Source organism: Sus scrofa, chromosome 3 (assembly GCF_000003025.6).
Source record: "Sus scrofa isolate TJ Tabasco breed Duroc chromosome 3, Sscrofa11.1, whole genome shotgun sequence".
Classification (NCBI taxonomy): Eukaryota; Metazoa; Chordata; class Mammalia; order Artiodactyla; family Suidae; genus Sus; species Sus scrofa.
Window position 1 is genome coordinate 73,714,460 of NC_010445.4, and position 21,723 is coordinate 73,736,182.

General features: G+C 40.5%; 1 long non-coding RNA gene across 1 annotated transcript; it reads right to left on the bottom strand.

Annotated features, from left to right (window-relative positions):
* LOC110259994 lies at positions 1 to 18,660 on the bottom strand. The gene is made up of 4 exons (XR_002342623.1): positions 16,039 to 18,660; positions 5,133 to 5,198; positions 1,977 to 2,037; positions 1 to 65 (listed from the first exon to the last, which is right to left on the bottom strand). It is a non-coding gene; the product is annotated as an uncharacterized LOC110259994 (long non-coding RNA).

The following is a 21,723-nucleotide window of genomic DNA, read 5'->3' on the forward strand; positions in this document are numbered from 1 at the left end:
GCCTCATCCTACCTGCAAAGCAGGTCATGATGTCTGAGAGAATTTGCCATCCCAGAGAGCCTTTACTGGAAAAAAAAAAAAGAAATTTTTTTAGTGCTTTTAGGTGTCCCTCACCCCTAAATAATGTTCTTGAGCTATGGTGGAGTTTTTTCTTTTCCTAGTCCACTAGCAGGAATCATCCAAAGGCCCTTTGAAATCTCATTTCTTCATCATATTATTTGATGTTGTGTCCTTTGGTTTAGATATGAAAGTTTTGGTTTTGGGGGGTTTTTTGTTTGTTGGTTTGGGCCACGGATTGAACCTGCCTACAGTTGCACTTGCAACTTAGTGGGATCTTTAACCCACTGTGCTACAAGGGAACTTCCTAGATATGAAAGTTTTAAACTTTTTTTTTTTTTTTTTTTGCTTTTTTTAACATCTTGAGGCTTTTTGCAGCCATGCCACTTCCATGGTGCTTTAGCAAATCACATTTAGAAACCTAGTTCAAGAAGGGCCTTAGTGATCATTCAATGAGCACTCTCATATTAAGAAGGGAGTTGATGTATGCTCAAGAGGGAAGGTCTCTAGCCCAAGGGAACAAAGCAGGTTGACTTCAGAGCTCAGACTGGACTCCAAGTCTCCTGAAATTCAGCCTGGCCCTCCTTCTCTGGCCAGCCACATCTTCAACACACATTGCTACCTGTTCTCAATTTGCTCCTCTTTCCATGATCCAAGGTTCAGCTGCAATTCCTCCTGTCTGGTAAATTTACTAAATCAGCTTATTTTCTGCTTTCATCAGACTTGTTCCCTGGGCACACATCCTCATCCAGAGCCATGAAAAAAAAAATATCAAGGATTCCTGGAAGACACCCAGAGCTGGCTCAGGACTCATCCTGCCTCCTTTTCCAATTACCTCCCTTCCATTCAAGCCAGCAATGCTTGATTGGCTTCGCAAAGCCCACTCAGCATGTCGTTTGGATTGCTTTCTGCCATTCCTCTCCAGCTCCCCAGATCCCACTGGAGGAGATTGCAGGGAGATCCAGCTAGGCAGAGAGACATGCTCTCATTCCTGATAGGAGCCCAAACACTCCAAAGATGGCAGAACTCTCATTAATTTCACTGGTCTAGTGCCATCCCTGACAAATTCTTAACGGTTGACAAAACTATTTATCTGGAAGAATAAACAGGTGATGGCATACAATGTTTTTTTTAAAGAAGTGAAATAAAATGAAAATTTACCTATTAATATCAAAATATTATTTAAGCTCAAGAAGAACGTAGGTAATGAGTTTAAGCATAAAGTGTGCCCACTGTAAGATCTGGATCCATCTCAGCATGAAGTCTAACTATGGAATCACCAATCTGGAATGGTTTACCTGGGGACAGTGATGGAGCTGATGCTTGGTATCTGCCTCAGATTCTGGTCTTCTGGCCTAGTCCCAGGTGAAGGGGCTATAGGAAGCAGGAAATAGGAGAAAACAAGGAGTGCTGTTTGGAGACTCCTGGTAGAGTGGCTAAGAAATGATTCTCCTTGTTTGAGAACTGTTGCCTGGTTCTAATGCAATGAGGACCTCATGGAATGCCACAGTGCCCTGGCACCTTGCAGCTCAGCTTCTGAAGCTCCGAGATGGGTCCTTTCACTGACTTAGTGCACTCTTAGGGGGAGTACACAGCCAGGCCCCTGAAAGTCTTTATGGAAGGATGTGTTGAGAGGTTGAGCAGAAGGAGAAGACCATGAGTTATTCAAGAACTGGGGAGGTAAATACCACTGTCTGCCCCCCCTCCCAGTAAGAGGCTGGAATTTTCTGCTTTATGCAGATGGTGGCAGGAGTGAGTTATATCTTTATATGGGTCCACTGTACCCATAGGCTAGGGAATCCTGGTGACACTGGAGTTACAGGAGAATGCATTACAAAGAAAGGACCCACATCAGCTCCCTCACCAAGTGTAACACTTAGAGGTAGACACAGCTATTGTCTTAGGTACATTGTACTCACGTTGTCTGTTTTGGTACTGTGATCATTTTTTGATTCAGATCATTCATGTTTATAGTTTCTTCTAAAGAAAAAATTAAAGAAATATTTATAACACTATATAAATAATAAAATGTTAGAAGACACCCCCCTAGTCCATCAAAACTGGATTATCCATTAGATTACTTTTTTTATTTCTTTATATATATATTTTTTTCTACTGCACAGCATGGTGACCCAGTTACACATACATGTATACATTCTTTTTTCTCACACTATGTGTTCCATCATAATTGACTAGCTTTCTAAGGCTGCCAGAATAGACAGCCACAAACTAGGTGGCTTAAAGCAATGAACATTTATTCTCTCATAGTTCTGGAGGCTAAAGTCTGAAATCATGGTGTCAGCAGGGCCATGGTCCCTCTGAACCTCTCAGTAGAGTCCTTCCTTGCCTCTTCCTAGCCTCAGGTGGTGACTGACCATCCCTGGTGTTCTTGGCTTGCAGCTGCATCACTCTAGTCTCTGACTCTCATCACATAGCTTTCCTCCCATGTTTCTCTGTCTTCATATGGCATTTCCTCTTATAAGGACACCAGACATATGGGATTAAGGCTCACCCAAATGATGTCATCCTAACTTGATTACATCTGCAAGACCTCTATTTCCAAATAAAGTTGCATTCTCAGGTACTGGGAAGTTAGGATTTCAACATATCTTTTGCAAGGATGCAATTTAACCCATAGCTATACTTGCTTGTGATACATTTATGAATGATGAAATACTATGTAGCTATTAAAAAATGGGACTGTGAAATCAATCTGCACTGTTAGAAGTAGGGACAGAAGGACAGTGGTTACCCTTGGGGAAGAGAGATCAGAGTAAAGAACTATTTGGAGGGTTTGAGGGGAGATAGAAATATTCTTTTTTTTGGTCTGATAACTGGTTACATGGGTGAGTTCAGTTGATTAATAAAAACTCATCTGGCTGTGCACTTATGAAACGTACACATTTCTGATTGTGCAGTATATTTCAATGAAAAGTTATTAGGATATAGTGCTGTAAAAGTATTTTGATTGATATGGCAAGATAGTCATGATATATGACTGAAGAGAAAAACATCAGGTTACAAAACCATATTGCAGTATGATTCCATCTGGAGGAGAAATGTATGCAAACACCTATAGAAGAAAATATCTGAAAGGGAAGTGCATTTGTATTTTCTTTCCACTCAGCAAAACACTCAAGGCAGAGTGGAAAGAAAATACAAGTGCTTTCCCCCTCCTTTCGATTATTTGTAGTTTCTGATTTTTTAAAATAAAGCTATACTACACGTATAATGCTTTAAATTTCACAGACGAGAAAAGGGTGAATTAATTGATTACAACAGACAGGAGATTCAACTATTAGGGAAAATCATTAATTTAGATCATTAATTATTTTGCACTGTATTCCAAAATGCAGTAAGGAAGGATTAAAGAGTTAATTTCAAAGAATTAAAAACTGAAAGAAAACATTAATAAAAATGGATGAGATTCGTGAGGTTTCCGAGTGGTGAAGGCTTTACTAAGCCAAAAACAAAAAGGTAATAGATGGTCCCAAAGGCGATGGATAGATTTTTCTACATTAAGGTTTAAAACATTTCGAAGTCAGAAAAACCGTAAACTAAACTAAAAGATAAATGTCAAACTCGGAAAATATATATGACAAATATTGCACAGAAAAGGTCAAGATCCTTAATATATGAAGTACTATTACATTGTAATAAGGAAAAAGCTAGTACCTTGAAAGAATAATGGGCAAGATATCCAAAAAAATGCAAATAACAGTAAAAATGTACTTTAAAGTACATGATTACCTTTGCCAGTAATCAAAGAAATTTCATCTAAAAACAAGACACAATTTTGCCTATCAAATTAGCCAGGATCACAAACAGTAAAAATGGAAAGTGTATCAGTAGCTTAATTTACGAATTCAAAGAAACACTCTCACTTTGGGAATATCTTAAGCTTTCTCTGATCCTTCAGGCTTTACTAAATTCTTCACAGAGTTGCTTTATAATAAATGTGAGTTGACCAGTTGATTTCACACAACCATTTTTCCCTCTTTCTCTCTTCTGATTTTTGATCTGCCTGACATTTGCTTGAATTGCAGCCAGAAGAACAGTCACAGGCACAGGGCCAAGAAGATGGCATTTTTCTAAATCAAGTCAAGTGTCAGAGCTCTGTGCTCCTTGTGCTTGTAGAGAAATGCACAAGAGAAGGTTGGACTCAAATTACACGTTAAAGTGAATAATTAATCTTTTGCATGCTTTATTGAATAAGTTACAGAGGTGTCTTATACTCAGATCCTTATCAAGGCGTATGTGTCGGCGGGCGGGGGGTGTGGTGAGGGGTGTAAGACAAACGATATATGTGACAAACCCCTGGAAGCACTTTCATCACTGGCCAAAAGCCAGACTATAGTGATATAGCTCATCTAATGAAACTGCTCTCCATGTTAATTAACCTAAAGGGGGCCGGGAGCGAAAGGAGTAGGAATATTGAGACAAAGGACCAGAACCTTCTGTAATTGAGGTAAGTAGAGCAGAAGCCATCACTTAGAAGGAAGGATTTGAGAAGAGGCGAAGCTGCACAGATGGAATGCCACATTGTATGGCAGCCCTTTGCCTCATCAGTTTTTACCTGCTGATGATGTCACCTCATCCATGCTCAGGTGCATTTCCAGAGTCCATGCTCACTTGCATCTGCTTGTACTCTGTCTCATTCTCTCCCCACATTAAATACTATTCTTAGGAATAAGGATATACATATGTGTGTGTATATATAATATGCATATATATATTTATATTTATGTATATATAATGTTTAATTAGGAATAGTGTATTAAGTATATATTTTCAATGTTCTTACATTTTGTCTGTGATTACCAAATAACATGTGCTGCTGTAAAAAAATATTTCAATACTTCATATATTAAGTATAGAAAATGCAAATTCTCACACTTACCTTTATCCCTAATCCCATTATTAACAGTTTGGCATAGGTATTTTCCTAAGAAGAAAGTATCTTAAATAGTCTTATACAGAACTTATTAATGTGATACTAGTATATGTTAATGTATATTTTAAATACGCAAATAGAGAGGATAGACTATAAAGTCACAAATGTTCAAAATACCCACCTCAGTGCCAGAACATTGGTGTAACATTCTACCAGTGGACATGGTTTGTTGGAAGACTCTCTGTATCTGTATCAAAGAAACCAGGAAGAAGACTGAACAATCTGTGCTTTGGTAGAATTCCAAGCTCAGACAATTCCCCCTGGGGAGATGGTCTCCTGGAACCCATGATGAAAAGATGATAATGCAGCTATTCTGCACCCCTGTCCCAGTCAGGCAGAATGGGTGGCCCTTGGGTTTGTAGGAGGATGGGGCTTCTTGGAGCAGGTGGCAGGAGGCACAGAGAGGCCATATGGAAGTTCCAGTGGTGGAAGTGAACTGTCCTGGTCTTGGAGAACCAAGGTGGTTGTGCAGCCAGACCCTTTTTCAGCTTTTCTGACCGATGATGGAGGTGGCTGGGAAAAAAGGCTGGAGCCCCAGGTTCTAGGCAGCAGGACTCAGTGCCCCCTCTAGCCAGGAAAGCATCTAGAACAGGCCATAGACACCCGATACAGGGGAGAGGTGCGTTCTGATATTGGAGGCTACAGCAAGGAGGAAAGGCTTCTGGTGAGAATTTCTGCATTTTCTGATTTAAATCGTGACAGTCACAGAGCTCAACTACACAGCCTGGAGGAACCAGGTCAGGTAATGGTGTGGAGTCGTCCAGCCTCAAGGGGGCACATCTGACTTCTGACTCCATTAGTGAGACAAGAGCACACAGAACTAGGCTTTGGATACAAATGTAGCCTGGGGGTTCTTGGGTTTGTTCCTGGAGGGTACTGGAAAGACAAGGAAATTCTCATAAGGGGCTGACATGTAGGCACAGAGATATCGACTCTGAATTGTACAGGGAACATGACCTCATTTCGAACTCCGTCCTAATGGGCAAGACCAAATCAGGGAGATTATGCATATATACTTCTATTAGACAACGATATATCTTCTGTTCTGCAATTGCTTTCTTCACTTATCAATATGTGCCATTACATACATAATTGATTCACCCCATCTTTTTTATATGCTGTATTATGTTCCATTGGATGGATATCCCACTTTTTTTTTTTTTTCTTTTTAGTGCAACACCCACAGCATATGGAAATTCCTAGGCTACGGGTCAAATCGGAGCTGCAACTGCCAGCCTACACCACAGCCACAGCAACGCAGGATCTGAGCCATGTCTGCAAACTACACCACAGCTCAGGGCAACACTGGATCCTTAACCCACTGAGCGAGGCCAGGGATCGAACCCCCAACCCCACGGCAATGCCAGATCCCCAACCCACAGTGAGGTCAGGGATGGAACCTGCATTCTCGTGGATACTAGACGGGTTTGTAACCTGCTGAGGCACAATGGGAACTCCCACAATTTCTTGATATAATCCTCTCCTGATAGATATTTATGTTGTTTCCAGTTTTTCACTATTACAAACTGTGCCCGCACACATCACCTCTAAAAACTGGATATTATTGGGTGTGTTAGAAAGGATGTTTTCCATTTATTATGGAGATAAAGCTGTGAGCCTCAGGATTGGCCTTCTCCAGTAGAATTTTAGGAACTAGATAGTGACTGGGGGAAGAGTGTGAGGTAGAGATTTCTTCAAACCCCAGAAACTAGAGAATAAGTCAGCTTCCTGGCTCACTGCATTATCCTCCCACATCATGGGCTTTTATGTGATAGCCCCCCAGTGTGCCAGGCTGCTTGGTAAGACTCTACAGGGTGTAGCCTACATGAGGCACATGGAAGTTAAAGCCCTGCCCATGCACCTCATACCAAACCGATGGCCTTCCTGTGGCCTGAGTCCACCCAGGGGAAGGAGTGCCTCTAGACATACTAAATGCTGGCAGTGGCCCAGGGTCTGTCTACGGGATCGATCTCTTGTCCATAGAATCTTTGCTTTATCAGTTCAGCATGCCAGCTGATGATCTTTTGCATCCAACTTTGTATTCCTTCATTCTACATTCAGTTGGGTAAAGAGGCTCCAGGACTAGGTTAGCGGGCTAACATGCTGGGTTCGAGTACAGCTTGCCTACCTTCTCTGGGATTTGGCTTTGTCATCATCTCTAAGAACCTCTAAGTTTCCTTCAAGATCTAAAATTACGTGATATCTGGAGGTCCCACCATGGCACAATGGGATTGGTAGTGTCTCTGCAGCAGCAGGATGCAGGTTTGATCCCTGGCCTGGCACAGTGGGTTAAAGGATCTGGCATTGCCGAAGCTGCGGCATAGGTCATAGCTGCAGCTCAGATCATATCCCTGGTCTGAAAACTCCGTATGCCGCAGGGTGGCCAATAAATAAATAAATATAAAAAACAAAATTACATGATTCCTGTGGCATCAGGTTAGAGAGATTTCCACACTGCCAAATTTGTTCCCAACTAATCAGATGATCTCTTTGGGCTTTGAGACCCTGGTCCGCCCTGAGTGGCTGCTGGGAGAGGCTGGAAAGTCCACCTTTGACAAGCCAGCCACACTCTCACTGAAGCCACCCTCACTTCCACACCCTTCAGACCCTGCAGCATGGCAGTAAAGATGGCTTGTGTTTGCCATGGATCCCACCTTGCTCCACCTCCCAAAACTTCCAGTGGTAGTGCTTAAGTTTCTTTGTAGCTAGAAGATGATATGAATAGATTTCTGGTTCTTCTAAGACCTGCTTGATGTGGGTGGCCTGCAGCTCATTGGCACTGCAGGCAAGCTTCAACTATTCATCAATGCTGTCCTCTGGCTGTTTGAATGACCTCGTTCTGTTACTTAAACTTCAGGATCTTCCAGCATGGGTGAACAAGAGCAGCCTTTGTGTGCTGAGCCTCTGGTATTCCATCCATGAAGTCCACTGGACAGGGAGTCTGGGCAAGGCTACTTATGTCCAACCACTCCATTTGCTCCTGTTTGAAGTGCAGCAACAGCACAAGCTATGAACTGGTGGAATCTTCAGTAATACTTGGAGACCTGGGCTGGCCTGACTATAGCAGTTGCCACCTTCTGTCCAGATTTCCCATCCATTTGGTGACTTCTCTTTGGGAGTCTCTGGCTTGCCATGCCTATGATGAAAGTTCATCTCTGTCTTTATCTTGGGTGGCAGTTGGAACTGCTGCAGGATTCCATTCAGAGCTGGAGGGTGGATGGAGACACCAGTCTTGGCACATGCATTCTTGTTTTCCAGATCCATTTCAGGCTCTGGGTCTGCCTGAATTTACTGCACATCATGTGCAGACACTGCTGGCCTCCTGTGCTGATGCTGAAAGAGGCACTTCAAGCCTTGGCCAGTCGCATTATTGTTCTCCAAAGCATTATGGGTCATTTTAACAATAAGTGTTCTGATTCTGCCTGCTTTCTGGCCTCTGCATTTGAAAAGTAGAGAATATTGCCTTTTCTATAGAGATGCTATTTCTTGATGCTATTTTTCCTTTCTCTCTCTTCCCCTCATTAAGGAAGGTTTGCAACTAAGCCACCCTCCCCTGACCTGGTCCAGGCCCTTTACCCCACCTCCCAAAACATGCCCTTTGGGTCTTTAAAACATGGTTGTATCTTTGATGGTGACTGTCACCATGATAGCTTTCATCTGACTCAATGAAACAACAAGTATTCTTCTGTTAACGACTTAGCTGTGTGATTGTGTGACTAGACGATACTTGGAGTCAGTCATAAGAAATAGCAAGTCATGCTGACTGCAAAATTCTTTGAATCTGTTTTTGATTCCATGGTATTGATGTGGCAAAGTAGCGGAAACTGAACTGAGTATAGGTCTGGCTCTGGTTCTGCAGCTAACTAGCTATGTGGCCTTGAACATGCTTCTTTACCTTTCTGGGTCTCAACTTCCTCACTCATTCAGAAATATCATTTGAGTACCCTTCATGTGCCAGGTTCTATGTTTATCACAGGCAAAGAAAATATGGTCCAGACACCTTTGTGGGTGTAGAACACAAACAAAAAAAGAAAGAAAAATAAGAAAGAAAAGGAAAGAAAAGAAAACAAGAGAAAAGAAAAGAAGGGAGGGAGGAAGGAAGGAAAGAAAACAGGAAAAGATGGAAGAGTAGATGGGGGAGGAGGGTAGAGAGATAAAGTAGGAGTTTGGGATTAACAGATACACACTACTAAACATAAAATAGATAAATAACAAGGATGCACTGTATAGCATGGGAAACTATGTTCAGTATCTTGTGTTAATCTACAATGGCAAAGAATCTGAAAAAAGCATACACACACACACACACACACACACACAAATCACTTAGCTGTACATGTGAAACTAACACAACATTGTAAATTAACTATGCTTTAATTTTTTAAAAGTTTACCTAAAGATGTAAATACCTAATCACAAATTATAATATAAAATTGAGTATAAAGTTTTTTCTTTAGCCATGGAACTATTTATTTAAAGAACATCTACCATGGAAGCCCCTGAGCTGACCTGGCTGATCTCAGATTCTCTCATACAGTACCGTGCCCTTGCTCAGCCCACGCCTACCACTGTGGCCTTCTCATTCCTCCTGGATGAGGCTAACACCTCTCCCACCTCAGGGTGTTAGCACTTGCTGCTCCTTTGCTTGTAGCACTGCCCCTACATTCACACATGGCCCAATCCTTCATTCTCTCATATCTTTGCTCAAATGTCACCTTAGGGAGTTCCCTCTGTGGCACAGTGGAATCGGTGCTGGGATGCAGGTTCAATCCCTGGCCCGGCACAATGGGTTGAGGATGTGGCATTGCCACAGCTGTGGCTTAGGTTGCAATTGCAGCTCAGATCTGATCCCTGGCCAGGAACTCCGTATGTCATGGGGCAGCCAAAAATGGGGGGGAGGGAGAATCACCTCAGAAAAGACAACCCTGGGAACCTTATTTAAAATAATTTAGTGTCTTCCAGTGCCCTCTTGCCCTATCCTGCTATGTCTGTCTGTCTGTCTGTCTTTCTTTTTTTTCTTTCTTTCTTTCTTTCTTTCTTTCTTTCTTTCTTTCTTTCTTTCTTTCTTTCTTTCTTTCTTTCTTTCTTTCTTTCTTTCTCTTTTTCTTGCATTCAATTCCATAAGTTATATACTCATTCTTTGTCTCACAAATGTAAATGTCATGGCAAGGACTTTGTCTTATTAATTTCTTTTTCTGAAAAAAAAAATTTTATGGCCACACCCACAGCATATGGACGTTCCCAGACCAGGGATTTACTCCAAGCTGCATCTGTGACCTACACTGCAGCTGCAGCAACATTGGATACTTTAACTCGATGGACCAGGCTAGGGATCAAACCCACACTTCTGCAGTGACCTGAGCCACTGCAGTCAGATTCATAATCCACTGTGCCACTGCAGAAACTCCTGTTTTATTGATTTCTAAGTTCTTTGCTACTATTACAAGGTCTGAGACAGAGTGGGAGCTTAATTAATTCTTGTTAAATGAACATGAAGGGAAAAAAACTATTGTGGAGTTGGTTTTGTTGAAACATTAAGGAAGCTGTGGAGTTCCCATTGTGGCTCAGTGGAAATGAATCTGACTAGGATCCATGAGGAGGTAGGTTCCATTCCTGGCCTCGCTCAGTGGATTAAGGATCTGGCATTGCCATGAGCTGTGATGTAGGCCACAGACATGGCTTGGATCCCTAATTGCTGTGGTTGTGGTGTAGGCTAGCAGCTAGAGCTCTGATTCAACCTCTAGCCTGAGAACCTCCATATGCCACTAGTGTGGCCCTAAAAAGACAAAAAAAAAAAAAAAAAAAAAAGAAGGCAGGAAGCTGTGTACTAGATCATCCTTCCATCTCTATGTAGACCCTGAGGACACTTCCAGGTCTAGCACTAGAGGATTTTGTGAATCTTTTCATCAGGAAAGAGGTCTCATATGCTAAACTTCATTCATTATTCATTAAAAAAAAATTCCAGACAGTTTGGGGGGGTGGGGGGATGTGCAAAAAGAAAACAGATAAAAAAGAAAAAAAATTCCAAAAATAAGTACCTTGGTTTTTGTTTTTCTGTTTTTTGTTTTGTCTTTTTAGGGCCACACCCACACCATATGGAAGTTCCCAGGCTAAGGTCAAATCAGACCTGCAGCTGTGTGCCCATACCACAGCCACAGCAACACAGGATCCAAGCCATGTCTGGGACCTACCCCACAGCTCATGGTAATGCCAGATTCTTAACCCACTGAGCAAGGCCAGGGACTGAACCCATATCCTCATGGATACTAGTCGGATTTGTTACCACTGAGCCACAACGGGAACTCCTGTACCTTGTTCTAAGAATTATGCCAATAGCACAAATAGCATTATCTTCTCTGTCTTGCAGTTCATGGTCTACCTATGAAAACAGGTTAATCACAATTATAATGATATGACAGATGAGCTGGGAAGACACGGAAGACAGAGCATGCATGACACCTCAAATTCCTCATCTATAAAAGGCACATCAACTTCGAAATGTCAAGTTTTTTTTATAAGAATGAAAGGGAGAAATGGAGGTGAAATTGCTTGAAATACTGTGTTATATCTGAAAATGACCAGTACTGGTGTGGTTATTCAACATCATATAGGATTTCAGCAAAGTAGCAGACTAAGGGACTCCAAAAGGATGTTGTTCCATGAAAGCAATGAGAAAAAATGCCCAAAACTATAAGAATCAGCTCTGCAGGAACTCTGGAAATTAACTAAAGACTGGCAGTAACAGGGAAAGCACTTATTCAAGAAAAACAGCTAAATCTATGTAAGAACAATGAGCTTTGTGGTGTTTTAACTTACCCTAGCTCAAGCCTCCACTTTCCGGCTCAGTGGCAGCCTTGAAAATAACAGTCCACATGCTCAATACCACAGAGACCAGAACAGGCCTTATTCACCAAGAATTGTAGTTATTTGACCTACTAGTGACTCCCTGGAAGACTGCTTAAAAGGCTTATCTTCATCGCTCTTGAGTCTAAACTCACCTCGTAGTAAAACCACCACTTAAGGGACATTTGTCAAAAATAATTATAGGAAAATGCTTTAGTCATTGTTGCCTGAAGCAATGGATAACAGTTAAACGAAACTATATACTAACCTCAAAGCTTGAAAATAAAGAATGGGGAATGAGGAGCTTTGAAAATCTCCTACATATTTCTGGGAATATAGAAGGCTACATGCATGCTCAGAGCTGTGTACCTGCTCAAGAAAGAGCAGAGAAAGCCCATTTCTGGTCTTGTGACTCTGTACAAGTGTAAGAAAAAGCCTAAGACCTAAATAAGTGGAAAGATGTCCCATGTTAATACATTGGAAGACTGTATTATTAAGATACTCCCCAAAGCAGTCTATAGATTCAATGTGAACCCTATCAAATTCCAAAGGCCTTATTTAGGAATGCACCTTTAGGCTGGCTAATACAGCATATACCCATGAGAACTGAAAATACATGTTCATTAATTAATTAGTACATGAATGTTCATGGCATTATTCATAATAGCCAGAAACATCCAAATGTTCATGAACTGATGAAAGGATAACAAATGATATCTCCTTTCAGTGGAGTATTAGTAAGTCATAAACAGAAATGAAATAATTTCTCTTGCTGCAAAAGAAATACATGCTACAACATGGAACGTCGTAAAAACATTATGCTGAGTGAAAGAGGCTAGACACAAAAAGCAACATATTGTATAATTCTGTTTTCATGAAATATCCAAAATAGGTATGCATAGAGACAGAAAGAGGAGTGGTAGTGAGAATGGGGAGTGACTGCTTAATGGCTCCAAGAGTTTCTTTGGGGATGATGAAAATACAATGGGTACCCGCAGTAAAATGCGTAGATGCACAACCGTATGCAACATTATATTATTGCTGCCCCCAGCTCTATACCCACCACCCTCACACTCCTGTTTCTCCAGGTGGGGGGGCGGGGAGGGTCTCCATCTTTAGCTGTATTTTAATTCTTATTCTAGTAACTGCCTCAGAGGAGATAGCAAATGACTGCACCAAAGTCCTCCAGCTAGGGGCCAAATTTATTCAACTCCCTTCAAGTGTTTTAAAGTATCTCTGTCCCCAGCTACAGCAGAAATATCAAAACATTAAACTATCAGTTTCTTCCTTCCCTGTAACTTCACTTCTAGGAAAATGAACATTTAAGTTCTACCACACATGCCAAGTCCTATCCAGAGCCTGGGATCAGGATTTAGTCACTGGGCATGGCCATTGGACTAGCATTTTCCTGGGGCACAAAAACCTGCTCTGTGGGACCTTTGTGGGAAGGTCAAAAGTCAGTAATTTGAGGAGTTCCCTTTGTGGCGCAGCAGAAGCAAATCTGACTAGTATCCATAAGGATGTGGGTTCAATCCCTGGCCTCGCTCAGTGGGTCGGGGATCCAGCGTTGCTGTGAGCTGTGGTGTAGGTCACTGATGTGGCTCGAATCTGGCGTTTCTGTGGCTGTGGTGCAGGCTGACGACTCTGATTTGACCCCCAGCCTGGGAACTTCCATATGCTGAGGGTGTACCCCTAAAAAGAAAAAACAGAAGAAGAAAAAGAAAAAAGTCAGTAATTTGAGTAATCAATAGGAAAAAACTTCATCAAAAGCAGTTAGTAGATTTTTTTGAAACCCCTGTAGTCTTTTACTCATTCAGTTTCATACTCCCTGCCCCACAGACTTTTCAAATTAAAAAATAAAAATAAACCAAAAGAAACAACCAAGAGCCTTCACAGTCAATATTTCACCCATACACAGCATCTTCACATGAGGTGCACAATTGCTTTCCGGAAATGGGGAAGACTGATTCCCAAGGGGAGAATCCAGGTTTTTCTCCAGTATTCTCTTCCTCCATGACCTGGTCACCCTCTGGGAAGGAAGGGAGCAAGTGTTCTCTGCGCACTTATTATGTGCCAACACTGTGATTACATTATTTACTTAATCCTCACAACTCTAGGAGGTAAATCTTAAAATTAGTTCAATTTTACATGGAAAAAGGGGGAGGGGGGACAATGCCTTGAAATCACACAGGGAGTAAATGACAGGGCCAGAATGCAAACTCCTATTTCCAGAATCTGAATTGTATGTTCTTTCCATTCTTTGGGGGCAAAAGAAGTAACGATTTCGAGAAGAATAGGACTGGACCTGGCCTCCCAACTCTCAGGTATTTTGGGGGGATTAAGAGGCTTCCTGAAGTGTCGTTCTGTTACTCCTTTAAGCATGATTTTTTAATATGAGTTGTGCATGAGAATCACTGGAGGAACATTTTCATTATAAACATGCCTGGAATTCACCCACTGGAAGATCTGGTTAGCAAGATAATAAAAAAGTGCTTTGATTTTCTTGTAATTTTTAGCAAAGATACCAAATAAAATTTTGAGAGCACTAATTAAGCTCAAACGAAATTTATTGACTAAAAAAAATAGACTTTAATTAATTGAGGCTAAGTTATTAGCCCTTAAAGACATCAGAAAATCTCATCAGGATGGCATTCTGTTTTCTTGTTTGTCATCCTTGAATCCAACAAGGTTGTCTGGGGTCTCTGTCAACAGCTATATTCAAAAGGCTGTTCTTTTTCCTGTCCTCAATTCAATTCAGTCATCTTTTTTGAATGCCGGCTCTTTGAAAGGCTAACTTTTTACAAGTCACATCAAGAAGAAAAGGCTAAATTTAACAAATATTTATTGACTGCTTGATGTATGCAGAGCCCCATGCCAGGAAATGCAAGTCTTAAAAGGAGAAAAGGGAGACAGTAGTGGGGAGAACATTCAGGAAAATCTATCAAAGCAATGGAGCAGTTCAGAAGACTTCTGCTAGATTTTAATGAATACAAATGTGATTATGTGAGTGTGTGTACAGTGAAACAAATATGATTCTTTTAAGCCTTAGGGGCCATGCAGTAGATTGTATTATTTGTTAGTAATTATTTGTTTGTACTTGTCTACAGGTAGAGTATACTTTGATGACTCCATCAGCTACAAGTCCTGGACCTTCTCAGCTGACTTTGGGCTTCATGTTCTGACTTGCTTTGGCCAATGGAACATGAGTGAACAGACTCAGTATGACCACTTGGATGGTTTGACTCAACTTTCTGGACTCCTGCCTTCCACTTGTAATAACATGTCTCAAAAGTGGCTGCTCATTCAGTCTTGGTCCCCAAACTAGAGGACAGAGTGACCTGGATCTTTCACAGGATCAAGTCCAGCATAGCACATCAGCACTAAGCAGAAACAACCACAGATCCATGAGTGAAAAATAAATGTTTGAGATTTATCCTACTAAGCCTTGAGGCACTTAGTAATGCACCATTATTGCTGCAAAAGCTAATACAGCCTGTAATGGTTTACAAAGACAAACATCATGAAATGCTGGGGTACCTAGAGATACTCCCTGAGAGCCCATCTGGTGTTAGTTTGCTAGGGCTGATATAACAAAACACCACAAACTGAGTGGCTTAAAAGACAGAAAGTGATTATCCTGCAATTTTGGAAGTTTGGAGTCTGAGATCAAGGGGTAAAGTTGGTCCCTGCTGAGAGCTGTAAGGAAGAAACTAACCCATGTCTCTCTCCATTTCTGGTGGTTTGCTGGCAACTTGTGACATTGTAGAAGCATCAGCTCAGTTTCTCCCTTCATCATCAAATGGCATTCCCCCTGTGCCCAAAGGTTTTCATAAGCATGAAACATTTTAATAAGGACACTGGTCATATTGGATCAGGGGCCCACTCTCCTCCAGTATCACTGCATCTTAACTTACTACATCTGCAATGACCCTGTTTCCAGTCCTGTGGTATTCTGTGGTACTGGGAATTAGAACTTCAGCATATGAATTTAGAGGGTACACAATTCAGTCCATAATGGCGCTTTTTATACTTCTGCTCCTTGAACCGTGGGAAGACTAGAGGCCAAACATGATTATGGCCTACTCTTCCCACCTTGGGCCACTAGCCCTTATTTTAATAATTCTCACTTTGAGAGGAGGGGTTGCTCATGACATGGTATGTGTTTGAGCCTTAGGCTTACGAACCTTGTAAATTCTGGAACCAGGATGAGAATCCAGGTGTCTGGATGTGAGAACATTTTTCCTATTCTGTTCTGCATTTTTGGTGGTCAGTGGTTTGGGGAGGCAGCTAAAGTAAATAGAATGAAGGAATTAACCAGTTAATGCTAGGAAAACAAAAAACAGCAATCATACACATTCAAATCACCCATAAACCTCATTCACCGTTACCAAAACAAAATTTCCAAGGTATGAAATCACTGAAGAAAATAAACAGATCAATGGTGGAGTACAGCTTTAGCAATCAGAAGAGGGAGTAAATATGGTCATATAGGATTTTTTTAAAATATGAAAGTAAAGTTTTATAACTTTGATGAAGTGAATCATTTTTTGGAAATTACAAAAATTGACTCAAGAAGAGGTAGAAATCATAGCAATCATAGATAAATGAAAAAGTAGTTAAAGGTCTCCTGTAAAAGGTAACAAACCCAGATTTATGCAAAAAGCTGATTGAACTGTGAGAAACAGATGATGGAAATCTCTCCCAAATATTTACCCATCACCCTTATGAACAAAAACTTAAAAAAATCCTTTAATAAACATAAGTAAAATTGGATAGAGCAGAAGACTCATGACCAGGATTTATTCCATTTATATAAGGCATGGTTCAACATTAGAAATCTATTACGTAATTCATTACATGAAAAAGTGAATGGTAAAGAAACATACTTACTATATGCTAAAGAACTTGATAAATTCAAAACTTTTTCTTTAAAAAATTCTTTATAAACTATGAATAAAAGTAAACTTAACCAGAAACCTAATGTAAAGAAAAAAGCAGATCCATTATCAATAAAACTTCATGTCACATATACCAAATGTTAACCTCTCAGCAAAGAATTAATGCTTTACTTCTCTGGAACAACTTCATGATCTTTTGAAATGTCTTCAGTGTTTTACTCCCCTGGAAAAGATGCTGTGGTGCCTTCCCAAATACTTTCCTGGATAAATACCACGTGTGTTATCAATGCTTATTTTAAAAATGGACCTTGAATTTTCTAAATTATGACACAAGTGCCACTTTTATCTTCCTTTTTGAGTGTCTTGGGTCTTATTTCCCCCACTTGATGTCATGAAATCCCTTTATTCTTTGCTCATCATAAGGCAATTCTTGAAGAGCTCTTAGGTTAAGCTTAGGCTTTTTTTTTTTTTTTTTAAAGAAAAAAAAAGACCCTGTGATTTTTATGTGAGAAAAAAATGAATTATTGTGTTTCCTTCATTTCTTCCTCCATACAATTATCTAGACAAAGAACAAAATAAAATTCTAACTCTGTTATCTTTTTTGTCTATATTGGCAGCAAGTCCCATACCTCATGGTGAAACCTTAGAAGCAATCCCATTAAAATGAGGAACAAGATAAGGAATCTGGCTATAAGTTCCCACTATTCAACACCTGTCAATGCAACAAGAAAAACAAATGAAGTGCAAACATTGGTAAAGAATAAACAAAGTTTCCATAGTTTATAGATGGTATCATTATCTAACTAGAGAATCTCAGAATATGATGAAATAAATGTTAAAACTAGTAAGACAGTTCACTAAATTGATTCAATAAAAGACCAACACAGGAAATTTGGATTGTTTTCTTATTCATAGCAATTGCAATAACCAATTATAAAATGCAAAGGAAAATATATTCCATTCATAAAACAAAAATAATTATGAAGTACTTAGAAATCAAAGTGACAAGAAATATGCAAGGTGTTATTTTAAAAACTATAATTCTAAAGGGGCTAATATATTTTTGGATGAGACTGAATTTGTAAATATGCACCTTCCCAAAAAATTAAATTATAAAATTTGTGCATTCCCATTAAAAGAATTACCATACGACTCAGGACTTCTACTCCTGGGTATATATCCAAAAGAAACAAAAATACCACTTTGAAAAGATACATGCACCCCAATGTTCATAACAGCATTATTTACAATTGCCAAAGTATGGAAGCAACCTAGATGTCCATCAACAGATGAATGGATAAAGAAGATGTGGTATATATAAAATAGAATACTAGTCAACCATAAAAAAGAGTGAAATTTTGCCATTTGCATCAGCGTGAATGGACTTGAAGCACATTATGCTAAGTGAAATAAGCATAAGGTCAAATACTGTATGATATCACTTGTATGTAGAATCTAAAAACTACAACAAATTAGTGAATATAACAAAAAAGAATCAGACTCATAGATATAGAGAACAAACTAATGGTTACCATGTGGAGAGGAGACGGCATAGAGGCAAAATAGGGGTAGAGGGGAAAAAAAGAGCTATTATGGGATTATATGAAATCATGTTTGAAAATTGTTAGGCATGATAGAATTTAAAGAATTTTTCATTCAGTAAAAAATTTGTGGGTTTTTTTTTTGTTTGTTTGTTTGGTTTTAGTTTTTGTTTGTTTTGTTGGTTTTTGTTTTGTTTTGTTTTGTTTTTTTGGTGGGAGGGTTCCTAGGTTAGTGATCAAATCCTGCCACAGTTTCGACCTGCACCAGCTGGATCCTTAACCCACTGCACCATAAGGGAACTTCCTAAAGAAGATTTTTTTGTCTTTTCAGGACCGCACCTGCGGCATATGGAGGTTCCCAGTCTATGGGTCCAATCGGAGCTGTAGCTGCCAGCCTACTCCAGAGCCAAGGGAATGCCAGATCCAAGCCTTGCCTGCAAACTACACCACAGCTCACATCAGGATACTTAACCCACCGAGTGAGGCCAGGGATCGAACCTATAACCTCGTGGTTCCCAGTAGGATTTGTTTCCACTAAGCCATGACAGGAACTCTAAGAATTTTTTTAAATAAATAAGTAAATCTCATAAGCCATAAAAAATCAGAATAGAATTCCTTATTGAATTTGACAAACTGAGTATAAAGTTCATATGCAAGAATAGCCGTGACAATTTTCTACAAGAACAAGGAGGGTTGTAGTAGGCAGCTTCTAAAGTGACCCCCAATGACGCTTGCTTCCTAGTATTCATGCCATGTGTAATCCCCTCCCCTTGAGCATGGGCCAGTCCTAATGTCTCACTTCTAATAAATATAATATGGCAAAAGTGGAGTTCTCTTCATGGCTCAGTGGTTAATGAACCCGACTAGGATCCATGAGCATGTGGGTTCCATCCCTGGCCTTGCTCAGTGGGTTGGGGATCCGGTCTTGCCCTGAGCTGTGGTGTAGGTCACAGACATGGCTCGGATGTAGTGTTGCTGTGGCTGTGGTGTAGGCCAGTGGCTACAGCTCTGATTCAACCCCTAGCCTGGGAACTTCCATATGCCGTAGGTGCAGCCCTAAAAAATAAATAAATAAAAAATACAAATAAGACCAAAAAAATATGGCAAAAGTAATGATATGTCACTTCTGAGATTACGTTAAAAAAAGACGTGGCTCCATATTGGGCACATGCTTTTGCTCTCTCATTTGACCAAGATCCAGGAAGGTGCCATGTTGCGAGCTGCCCTTTGGAAAGGCTCACAGGGCAAGGAACTGGTGTCTCCCGTCAATAGCCAGTGAAGACTTAAGGCCTGCCACAAGACATGAGTGGGCTTGGAAATGGATGCTCCCAGTTTTCCTGAGATAAACACAGCCCCATATAACATTTTGATTGTGGTCTTGTGAGAATTCCTAACACAGAGGCTCCCAGCTAAACCATGCCCAGGTTTCTGACCCACAGAAGTGGAGATATAATGTGTTTGCTGTTTGGGGTGATTTTTATACAATAATAAGTAATTAATAAATCCATAAATATTCCATTCCTTTAACCACAACTGCCTCAATACATTCAGCTTCCCACAGGAATGTAATGAGTCATGGGGCTCTGAAGATTCAAGGTCCCATGAGAGTTAAACCTCCTCAGGACTCCTACTCTTATGCCCAAGTAACCACATTGAGGGAGTTTGTGTGGAAAAGCAGGTGCATTCACCAAAGGAATGGCTTGAAACCTGTCTTTTTTTTTTTTCTTTTTAGGGCTGCACCTGCAGCATATGGAGGTTTCCAGGCTAGGAGTCTAATTGGAGCTGCAGCTGCTGGCCTATACCACAGCCACAGCAACACAAGATCCGATCCACGTCTATGACCTACACCACAGGTCACGGCAACACTGGATCTTAAACACTGAGTGAGGCCAGGGATAGAACCTACATCCTCATGGATCCTAGATGGGTTCATTAACTGCTGAGCCATGAAGGGAACTCTGCCTGAAGCCTGTCTTAACCTCACAGGGCGGTCACTGATTTCCTGTATTCAGCTATGGTCCTCAGCCTCATGGGCTCAGCCACCTGATTTTGTGGCCAAACAATTACTGATCCATCTCTTAAGAGGGGACTCATATTGGTCAAGCATGAGACTGAAGAATAAAATCATTTCCATTTTCAACTTTAGAAAAGAGAATTCTCGCTCACATAGGGTCACAAATACACTGATCTCCACGAATCATCTCTTCTCCCTGGATAAGCTTCTTGGGCAGCAATGGAAGATAAATAAGGTTGGGGAGCTGGTTAAAGGAATCAAATTAAACATTAATTACATTAATTATCGATTGCTACATCAAAATTACCCCAACCAAGCAGCTTAAAACAACCACTTTGAAGCTTTGAAGTGCTTCAGAACCTAAAATGCTGACCGCAGGACCTGGCAGCTCTCAACAAACAGGCGGCTATTAGTACCATCCATCACCTATGTTCTCACCAGTGCTTAGGTACAAGGGGGGCTGCACAGAGTCTTGGACAGAACCTGGGCCTTGGGATCAAAATAAATCTAGGTCCAAATTCCTGTGCTGCCATTTATTATCTGTACTTTTCACTTCGACTACAGGAAAGGGAGCTGCACTTTGCTTCTGTCAGAGGTATTTCAGAAAGCAAGTGGATGCATAATAGAGGTATTTAAGCCTACCTCGACGCAACAAATAGTAAATAGGCTTTAGAGACATAATGTACAGTATTGTGCAACATATTGCATTGTAATCATCAAACTTGCTAAGAGACTATAAGAATTCCAACCACTAAAAAGAAAGGGTAATTATGAAATGTTATAAAGTTGCTAGTTTTCACTACAACGGCCATTGTATCAGTCTATAAATGGATCAAATTAATGTTACAAAAGTCAAACATATGGCAGTAATAAAAACATAAATTAAATCAATAAAAACAAAACTAGATAACATACTGCCACAGAAAAAGAATAAAACTAGATAACATATTGCCACATATTGAGAAATCCAAGAATTACAAACAAAAATACCCCTTAACAAGGCTGAAGGGCAAAAACATTTTAGAACCAGGGTTACAAATTCAAATGTCTGCCTGTAGGCAATGTAAATAGGTAAAGCCTCTAGGGGCAGATAAAACTAGATCTGAGGCTCATCTAAATCCTTCCAGTCTTCACTGCCCCTGTTCCTGCTGGCTCCTTATTAAACCAACCAGTTATGCCATGGCCCATGTGCTGTGGCCTTTAAGAAGCCCCAAGCTTCCTCATCACCAGCTATCAGAGTCCCTGTCAAACATGGGAGATGAGAGGGTAGGAACAGAGGCTGAGCTGTCCTGCCTTGGAGTTTATGTAGTCTGAACGCTTGTGCTACAGTGGTTTCATCATTTTTTGGTATGGTGTAAATCTAGATCTGTGTATTTATTTAGTGTTTGTGTATTGTAGGAATTATTGAGTCACTTA